Here is an 11,255-nt window from a genome sequence, read left to right as displayed (position 1 = left end):
ATTCAATATAGTATCACTGTGCTTGAAGAAAAAAAAAAAAACAAACAAAAAAACCCCAAAAAAACCAAAACACTTTCACAAAGAAATGGGGAAAAAGGGTTTGTATTAAAGCTGCATCAGCTGGAGAAGAAACAACTCTAGTTTCAGTTACCTCTGGATCTGAATATGAAACCATATTTTCTTAATGCCATTCAGCAAATTTCACCCCTTCAGGAGGATATTCTAGCAAGAGGAAAAGGATGACATGGCAGCTGTGGCTGTAGGCAGGGCCAGACCTTAGGGAGCACAGAAACAACATCTGGACACCTCTCCAAGCCTCAACCTTGAGGGAATGTTGATGATCAAAGGCTCTCATCCAAAGGAGAGCAGAAGAAATGCTGCCTTGGCAATGGGAAGCATATGGAGATCTCAGTGTCATCCCTCTCTTTCCCTGCCAGATTGCCTGCACAATTTTCTCCTCCTCCACCCCCAAGCTTAAATGTGATACTGTGCAAATGAAGTCAAACCCACTCATTTTGGTTTTGGGATGGCAAGAAACGAAGTCATCCATCACTTTCTGCCATTCAGGCCTCTAGTATCATCACCAATATGCTGTCCTGGAAAAACATTTGCCTACTGTCAACTAGCTGACAGCAGCTTTGCTTTTTGTATTTTAAGATTCCCTGGAATATAGGACAGCTATCATTAAAATTATCCTAGATTCTGTTTATACCTATATAGAATTTAAAACTGGGTGTCAAAGTATGCTTGTCTGTGTTAAAAATTAACTAAAGCTATCTTAAGTAATTTATTTTTGTTATTATTATATCTTGTTTTTCCCATATTTTGGCATCATTGTTAATTTATTCAACTTAGACCTACTTTGCAGCATGTAGAAGTATTTTGTATTTCAGGAATGTGTTAATTAATGAAAATATTTATAAAATGTTTAGCATATCTTTCTTTTCCAATTTCAGTTGACTGAAATTGAAATTCCTCATTAAGGATGGTATATTGTATAAGATACAAACACATATAGCATAAGATCTCACGTTGGCATAAAGAGTGCAGGATATTATCAGATTCCTCTCTTCAGCCTCTTCCCACTTCTCATGGCACCCTACCAACCAAAAATATTTTTCAAGCAGTAAAGGGGAAAACAAATAATTGTTTAACTGCAAAACTGCCTCTTACTTGAAGTTCATGTTTATTCTGATATTTATTTGAACACATTTAATTTTCCTGGATTGCTGCTGTATTTTCTGTAACATTACATGTAGATACCTAGATTTCTACAGCCTTATGCTCTAAGATCATGAACTGTAATGTTCGTGGTTATTTCAATATGCTGCAGTTTTTAAAGTATGCAACTACTTTGAAAGCTGTATGTTGTTATATTCTGCTGACTTTAATTATCCTATTTCAAATCTGCAAGCTCTCCTATATTTGCACATTTATCAACAGTGCTCAAATATATACAGTTTTCTCCTAGGCTTCACAAAGGATTCTTCTGGTTCATGAAGATCCATTGAAAAAAAATTATTCTAGATTAAGATTTGCTAGAATAATTCAGTTAGACCTTTTGGATTAATCTTTATTAAATTCTATTAAGACCTTTTCCTAAGGGTAGTGCTTTCATATAATAAAATCTTGTAAACACAAGGTCAGACAGTGAACCATGGCTAAGCTCCACAAAATTAAATTCAGGAAATGCAAGGTTTTCCTTTTTGTTCATCTAATCCTTGGATAAGTCATGGTCAATGCTACGTAGGAAATACTTTGCAGATGTGTCCTTACATGCTTGTGCAGCAGACAAAGGGCAGTCTCATCTACTTGGGTATGTAGATGCCACTGACACATCTTTTGTCTTTCCTTGGGAGTGGTGTAGAGAGTAGCCAAGGTTGAAAAATCTATCTTTCTAGCCCTGGCCTCAAAATGATCAGAATGCTATAATTTCCAAAAGTACAATATACCAAGCATGAATAGAAAGTGCTTACATGATATTAAAATATATTTTTGAAAACTCTCAACATTAACTCGGAAGATCACCTACACTGGGTGTACAAAAGAAGTCATCACAAAGTCTGAAACTCTTTATTTTAGTTATCTTCATTGGTTGAGAATAAAATTCACCAAGTCTTAAAGAATTAAAGTATTTCATGTGCTAACTTAGGGAAATGTGGTGTGAAACTGGCATTTTCACAATGATGGTTGCACTCCTAGCTGGAAATAATCCTTTGGGTTTTAATCACAGAATCACAAGGTTGGAAGAGACCCTTAAGATCATCAAGTCCAACTCATGCCCCAACACCTCAACTAAACCATGGCACTGAGTCCCACATCCAGTCTTTTTTTAAACACATCCAGGGGTGGTGACTCCACCACATCCCTGGGCAGACTATGTGACAACTACTCTACTTAAAATTCTTCATTTTAAAAGAGACTTTATTGGATTATAGCTATTTTTCACATATGTTCCCTACTTGGCAGAAGTGAACAGGTCATTTTAAACTGAAAAAATGCAGCACCAGATTTTTTTTTTTCTAACTGTTCAATAGATCAATAGCATGACTTGTTGAAATGACCATGAGAATATAAATGGAAAAAAATCCTCTCAAAATTCAAAAGGAAATGCTTTAGGACAGACTTTTCTCACATTCACTGTTATTTTTTTCAGCGAGTATTAAAAATAGTCATGGGTGTTCAGATCTCTGTTACCACAAAAATATTATCCCTATTTATAGACAAAGAACCATGAAGCTTTGCATGAAGCTTTTGAGGTCTACCATTCCCAATTTTTCTAATATCATGAATTAAAAAAAAAAAAAGAAAAAAAGAAAAAAAAGCCAGTTTTGCACAATAAGAAATGCCATTCTAAATCTGTTTAAAGTGGAAACATGGCAAGAGGTGATCCAATACACCTCTTGCACTCTTTGTGGTACAACTTAAATATGTTTAGGTGCTTTTTTTTTTTTTTTTAACATCCAGAGAGAAAGAGATATTGAGGTTCATACACCTGATTCAATACTTTGCTTATTATGACCTGAACTTTTCTGAAAATGCTGCATTAGAAGGCAGGTGTGGGATAGAGTTGTCCTCTGTAACCAAGTAGCAGAAGTACATGGATTAAATAGTACCTGCTCTAGGAGAAAGGTACTCAAGTTATCCAGGAGATGTGTCTGCAAACCCTTTAGCAGACTTGTTTTTTGTAAAGTTATCATGCTTGAGATTTCACCTGGCTGAGGTTGAAGAGAAGCCTGCTTTAAGAAAAGGTAAATAGTATGAGTATTCAGTCCACCTTAGACGTATTAGTAAGCCAAAGTTAGAATTTTATTAACAGAATGAATCTCTTGAAATATTCAACAGGTAAATCTGGAATTCAGTTGCTGATAGCATGAGGGAATAAACTTCCCCTTGCTATCATGTCCAAGGAGCCTAGAACACTCAGCAGAATTGAAGGAAATGAGGTGCTGGTAATAAGTAGGTAAGAACAGCTTTGCTGGAGGCAGTTTCTCATCACAGGACAATTTTTTTTTTTCCTAACAGGCAGAATTGTTAGTGAAACAATAGTTAGAAAGTACAAGTTATTGACAAACATTTCATTGACCAGTAAAAAAACAAACAAACAAACAAAACAAAACATGAAGACTTATTAATCCTCCTATCTTTCCACAGGTCTGAGACAGCAAGAATTGGTCCAACACCGACAATTATCTTATATAATATTGTTTTTCTTCTGTCGAGGAAATTGTGAGATCAGTGTAAATAATTAAAATACCTTTTAAGCTGATTAAAGTACATATTTTATGCAACACCTACACAAGGAGAAATTTTGTTTCAGTAGGAAAAAGAGCAATTCAGCTGTGGGCTGTTTTGATGTGCGTAGTATGAGTTGGCAGTACTCTTTGTTCCGTGTCCTTCAGGCAAATTTGACATCTATTTCACCTGAGGCAGGCACTGATTTTTTTGAAGGGTACTTCGATCTAATGAATGGCTGACTGCTGGAAGTCATGTCATTGTCCTCCTCCGCCTCTTCAGATCCAATTTGCTGGCCAGGTGAATCTCATGACATGTCTCCTGGTAAATCAAGCAGGGAGAAGAAATGCCTGAAACAGTCCCCGTCATGCTGACACCAGAAAATCCAGATGATGAGTGATTTTGAGAATCTGAGGAGAAAACGAGATGCCTTACATTCATTTCAGAATAGGGTAGCAATTTTGAAGAAAATTCAATATTTCAAATATTGTATTGGATAGATTCTGTGCAGAAAAAAAACAAACCACCACAACTCCTTTAAATAAAATCTGGTTCTCCCTCTTAGTTCTCTCATTTTCTGCTTGCATGCATTTGCTGTATTTACTTCAGTAAAACACTTCTTTGATATCTGTTTATTTTAACTATGAAATATTTATTTCTATGGCAAATACTTACATAGTCATTTTCTTACACACCCAAGTTTACTTCAAGGAAGTCTGTGTTGGTGTAAGGTGATGGAAATTTTAAAATTGCCTAGATAATGAAAGTAAATTGTGGACATAGAACAAGCATCATTACCAAAGCCACTGTGAGCCTTTCTAATTGTGTCCTTAGCAAAGTTCTCACTCCAGGTGTCTCTTCTAGTGATTAAAAGGTGAATTTCTTAATTTGTTTTTCATTCCACACATTCTACAGTAGCAAAAATACTCTACCCATGCATAAGAGCTAATCAATGAGGAATAAGTAAAGGATAAAATACTTCTAGATGCAAACAATCCAGAGGGGGGAAAAAAAGAAAAAAACTTTTCCTTTCCCCATGCAATTTGATTTCCTGAAAATCTGAAAATATTTCTACTCACAAGTCTGCTACCACAATTTGAATCCTTTTTATCTTCCAAAGAGCAGCTGTGCAAGGTCTTGTTTTGTGCAAATTCAGCGTAAAAATGAGAAATTAGTTATCCACCTATAAATATTTTTTCTGCTTTTGATCAACAGTAAATTCTTTCAGTAGTTGTCCTAAGGAGAAAGGAATATGGCCAGATATATATTTAAATATTGTGGCTCTGCAGTACTATTAAATGAAAATAGGGAGGTAAGTTTTTGCTTTTCCTCTGGCAAGGAATGTTGTTCATCTCCAGCCTAATTTTAGTGATCTTTGTTTGGCCAAAATTGAAAATTCATTAATTTTAGCCAGACTGAAATAATGTGGTTGGTTTGCAGTGATGATGTTTCACGCAGTGCTTAATAATGAATATCTGACTGCATATCAAACACACAGCAAGGTGGTTGATGCCTTCATACCAAAGAAGAATACCTGGGACATAGAAGTTTCCTCATAAAATTCTTCATAACATGGAGCCCTTCTCAAATATTATTTCTACTAAAATAGGAAAAAAAAAAAAAGAAGAAGAAAATCCACCAAGAAAATATCTGATTTGGATAGACTCATAGAGATAGATGTACATAAACTCTCACACAGATATACATATGTATGGTATAGATATATACAAACCTATGTTAAGAAAGTTCAGAGCAAGATTTTATAGATAGTTAGAAATCACAGGTATATACTGAGATCTTTTTAAAAATATGTTCTGTGGTAAGAACATACAAACTGATATGATTTTTCAATACCTCACAGAAAATATTACTGTACTATTCATGAAAAAATATTTTTGGATTTTTTTTTATCTCTTAGTTGTCTACACCCTAATATCAGAAAGGGCTCAATTTTGTTCTGGTTTTGACACTGATGGTCATGTCTAATAAACTGGTATACTGTAATTTGTATTTTTTTCCCCACTGGCACAGTTGGAGAATATTCATTTCAAATTTGAAATGGATTCCTTCCAGCTGCCATAAAACCATTTACACTTTAAAGAACTGTGAGATTTTCCAAATTGCTTGGAACTTGTTCAGATGGTTGGCAGAGAGATGTCGCTGCAGGTAGCAAACGCATTGTGCTCAACACAAAGGCCAAGACTCTACATTTATTGGTTTTATACTTCATAATAAAATTATAATCCACAGATATGCTGAGCTAGAGAAGTAAATAAACCTTCCCATGGCTGTTCAGGCTCCTCTGTGAATTGGATCCCAGGACCCTTGGATCCCACTCAAGGCCTTAACTCAGATGTTTATGCATAGGCATTTCTAAGGCACTCAACACTCCAGTATCATCCTTTGAGAACATAATAAGAGAGGCTTTACAACCAGCTTCAAAATAAAAGAAGGGTCATTACACCTTTTTACAAGTAGAAATATTGAGTCCAAGTACTAAAAGAGTACTCCAAAGTGCAAGGAGCTCTTTGCTTAGTCACCTGAGAAATGTAATTTATGATTGATCTAAAGGAGAAAGGTAATTAACTGGGGAGGTTGGCGGGGGTGGGGAATATTTGGGGGAGGGCTGGAAATTAGCTTTCAATTTATTAGAGGAGTCCAATTCTCTTGGAGCCTGGATAGAACATTGCCAGGGTACACACTCTATAAAACCACACATAGGGCCCAGATCAACAAACATCACACAGCTCCCCTCCTGTAACCCAAGAGCAACAAATGACTGTGACCAAAAAAGATGAAGGGCTGAAGAGGAAACTGCATTAATTACCAGGGCCAAGGACAATCTCACAGGACACGTCATATCTTCTGAAGTTCTGCAACACTCAGACAGGAACTGCTTGCACTATGAAATTCTGCTGTGCAGAAGATCATTAAGAGGCTGAAGCTCATCTTATTTTACCTTTGCTAGGTATTATGAAAATTTTTGTTATTCCATTCTTACATTAGTTATATGAACAAACTGCAGTTACTTTAAAACCCAGAGGTGGAGTGTACCCTTGACCTGAATTTAATCTTACTGTTAAAATCTGTCTATATGTACAACTACTGTCTGTTTATGGGTTTCTTATTGATTGCTTTTTGAAAGAGTGAGAAAGTGATAGATAGTGGCCAGGATTGTTGCATATTTCAAGTTGCAAAAAACATCTATGCTTAATATAAATTGCTTGACACATATGTATTGTTCTTTTTTTTTTTTCCTGATTTTAACTTTGTCTAGTATAAGTCTCATAGGATCATTTCATTTCATGCTTAATTTTTTCTTAATCTTTCCAGATGTTAAGAATACTAAAGTTTAATTGAGAAGCTAAGTGTGGAAGAATACTGTATTACCCACAGGTTTTTTAATTATTGAAATTGAAGGACATGTCCAAGGTCATGTAAAACAAGAAAAACTTGAAACAGTTCATCAGACTTACCCTTTTAGAGTCTATCGCAAGCCTGTGCTGCTATATATGTTGTACTCAGCCTTAATCACAGAATAGGCAGCAGTATCTTACTATTTTTATACATTTAACCAGATAAAAAATTACAATATTAAAAAAAGGAATCATTCTTATATGTGTATTTGTTTTCAATATACAAGGAGAACAAAAATCTAACCCTGAGATTCTTATGACAAACACAAAAGCCTTTCAAAAGCTTCTCCAGGTCAACGAACCTAAGATATTTCATATTTGTTTTCAGTATAGCTGGAGACTTGAAAGCCCCTCTGCACATTACTTTCCTGTCATCCCTTCTATAACTGTCTCTCACCATATACTTATCTATTTGAGTTTTTATATTGTCTTTGTTTCTAGGCTAACAGAGCAGAAGTGAAGGAATAGTCTGAGAGTTTCTTAGCTGCTAAGTTTGTGAACAGTTCAGGAGGTGACTTAGATTTAGTATACTCTGGTGCAAAAAAAAAAAAAAAGGAAAAAAAAAAGAAAAATCTCACACATACTATGAAGCTCCTAAAAAAAGGACCTGGACAACAGAGCATATAGTTATCAACTCAAAATAATCTTCTGTGTCTGAACTTGCAGTTGATACGGCACATTACTGGTATGAAACTGCAAAGCAAATATTCTCACTTTCAGTTGCTACTCCTCTCTTGCAACACACAGCAGCAGAAAAAAGGAACAGGCTAAAGTGGCTTCCAAACAGATTCCCGAGTCTTTTGTCTTTTTATCCCAGAATAAATTAATCCACTTATTTTTTATTTTCTTGAGAAGGTTATTTAAAACATTCCAAAAATGAGCATTAGTAATCACTCTAGAAGAAGATATATTTGAGACCAAGGAGCTGTGTTTGGATTTTCTTTTTTTCATTTGTACAACAAATATTTTACCTTTTAAGAAAAAAAAATATCTTGGCAGAAGAAATATGTTGGCTGGTGTGAATTTCAATACTGATTATTATTTTAAAGTGCTTTTTATTTACCTAATAACATATTAAGTATTATTACAGAAGTGTTCACAAGTAACTGGAGAAGTCAGTATGAATATGTGAAAGCGATGTCAGGCTCTTATGCCCTGACTTACCCACAAAAGGGAGCATTCAGTTATGCAAATGAAATTAAAAAGCATACACAGAGATCACATTACCATTATAAAATTATATTTTTTCTGATAATTTTAACCCAGAATAAACAAACTCATGACTTCAAGAAATAACAGCTGGCCACTACAGCATCTTTGCGTTTCAAGAATTAGGTCTAATAATTTATTATATGTCAGTGTTTAGCACTTCAAAACAGGAAAGGACTTTGCTCACTCAGTAATGAGCTTTTGGAAAGGTACAAAGTAAATAAAATGAAAGTAGGAAAACACCGTCTTTTTTTTCTTAAGGAAATGGATTTTTTTTTCCATAAGAAGCCCATCAGAGGAATCTAGGAGTCAGCATTTAATCTTTAAACACTACACGACCATGAAACCATATTATAATTTATGTAAATGTACTGTGCTGAGGTGAGTCTCTGTGTACCTTAATACTTTGCCATGCATTCCAACATAGGGTTTTCAGAGATCAAAAAGCCCAAGGCCCTCTATTTGAAAAAAAAAAAAAAATCACAGCAGCACAGGCATTTGTTGAGAAATCTGGCTTAATTGACACAAAAATTAAATGGAAACCTGTGTATAATGAAGAGCAGAAAGAATCCCAGATGAACTCATTTGCCTCTGAGAAGGCATTTACAGAGCCTGCCAAAAGGGTGGGAACAGGTAGCAAAGCACACCAAAGTTCTCCAGTGGAAGCAAAAGGGAGATGGTGCTTGATGATAATATCAGACCATATCAGGCTGGTGCATGGATCACTGTAAACTCAAACACAGCACACCTAAGAATCATTCTTTGATTCTCCACTCTTCTGTGGAGGCCCCAGTGGACAAAGCTGAGAGTTTCATACCAGGAGTTGTAGAATTGGTGTAATTGCAACACGAGCTGAGCTATTATAATCTGTTCAGAGCTAGTCTCATTCTCATATAAGAAATCTCATTTAACTTTGAAATTAGGTTTTGATAATGATAAAAAAACCTCCCCCCCCCAAAAAAAAAAAAAAGGCAAATGAAGGCTTGCAAGGTCCACAAGAGGAATTAATAAAACTTACTTGGGCTGTTACTAAAATCAGTTTCAAAGCACGTCTAAAAATATGGTTTTTAGTTTCACAGTAAAACTTATACAAGTAATCTCAGCTAACTTTAGGATTCTATAAAATATATTATGGACACTAAGGTAGTAATTTTGTATTTCATTTATGGTGAAATGGTAAAAAATAGCCACTTTCAAGATGCAATTAATTTAGCTTCTTTTAGATGTCTGCTTCAGGATGCAAGTAATTATCTTAGTGATACTGATTAGAACTCTGCTGATTACAGCAGACACTTGGAATGATTAGCCAGAACTTAAGATATGTAACAAACCTTATAAGAAGGCAAAAGAAGGATTTTGAATCTGACTCAGAATGACTCAAATTCAAATTTGACGCAGACTGGGACCACAAGTCCCTGTTCTGTCTTCCAAGGATGATGTTTGGGCAGGAGTGGAGTAGCTGTGGCTGCAGGGTGCTGTGGGACAGGCTGGGCTAAGGCCCTGAGCCAGGTGGTTTCAGCTCTGTGTGCGAGCTGCCATTCCTTGCAGTGAATGTGAAATCTGCCCTTGAACAACTTTTTGTGCCAATTTTTCGCTGTTGGTTAGAGAGAATGTCTGCTGCCATTCCTTTATTTTCAGGTCTGTCTTGGTTTGAAAAGACAGGTTTCTGCTAAGGAAGGCAGGAGCCTCCCTTGAAATGGAGAATGTAAACCCCTTCCCTCCAATTATTATAATTTTGAAAATCAAGGGGCTCTCAGGTAAAGGTATGGAAGCAGTAATAACAGTTCTTTATTAGGAAAAAAAAATAAAATAAAAAAGCAGTGATACAAAACAATACTGACAGAGTCAGAATATGACCTGACACCCTGTGGGTCAGGGTGGTGGCAGCAGTCCCATTAAATGGTGGCTGCAGTGCTCCTGCAGTGACAGATGTGGTTCTGTTGGAGCAGGGATCTTGTAGAAGGGTGGAGTTTTCCTCTGAAAATCCAATAGTGGTGTAGATGGGCCTGGTCTTCCTCTGGGAACCCAGTGGGAAAAGGCTGCTGTGGTGTTCCAAATCTCAGGTTATCTCCAGGTAGGAATGTTTAGCTCCTCCCACTGGGTGCAGCATCTCCCAGTGGGATGATGGAATTTTATCAGCCATGCAGGGACACTCAATGTGCCATTGACAGAATATAATTCCCAGAGGGAGGATTGGTTGTGGATGAGATAAATCAAAATGCACAATTAACAAAAGGCAACTGCCACATCTGGTTCTAACAGGAGGCCCACTTGACAGAAGGTAACATCCCTAACAGATGGGAATAGAATAAACACCCCCAGCCACATCTTGCAACCTAAGACAAGGACACATTTACAGATCCCAACTCAACACCATTTCTCATTTGTGTGTTACTTCTCAGATTTCAGAAATTAATTTGCTAGTAGTACAAAATGTCTAGAAGTTAGACACGTCTAAATTCTTTTCCAGGTTTGTCCCAGAGTTCTAGGTCTAGTAATATCATATAAATATATATCAGCACAGAGATGCAATATCCTTAGAGATGGTTATTTACTCAATAAACAAGTCTGCAGAATCAAATTTAAAATATGAAAGTCAGATCCTACTGAAAATTAAATTACTTCACCTTGGCTAGGCTTTGCTCTCAGCCTACAAAATGCAGATTTCACAACTTTGATTTTGTTTTCACTATAAGATTTTGTCCTTTTCACTTATTATCCAAAACTATCAATAATTCTGAGTAAAAACCTTAGTGCTCCTTTGAAATTATATTTCATATCATATAGCCTGTGCACAATTAGTCTTCCAACATTAATATAATTAAGTTTTTATTAGCACACTATTTACTGGTAATTGACACCTAATATACACCTAAGTAGAAATCAAATCAAGTC

Source organism: Taeniopygia guttata, chromosome 4 (genome assembly GCF_048771995.1).
Source record: "Taeniopygia guttata chromosome 4, bTaeGut7.mat, whole genome shotgun sequence".
NCBI lineage: Eukaryota > Metazoa > Chordata > Aves > Passeriformes > Estrildidae > Taeniopygia > Taeniopygia guttata.
Note: the sequence above shows the minus strand (reverse complement) of the source record.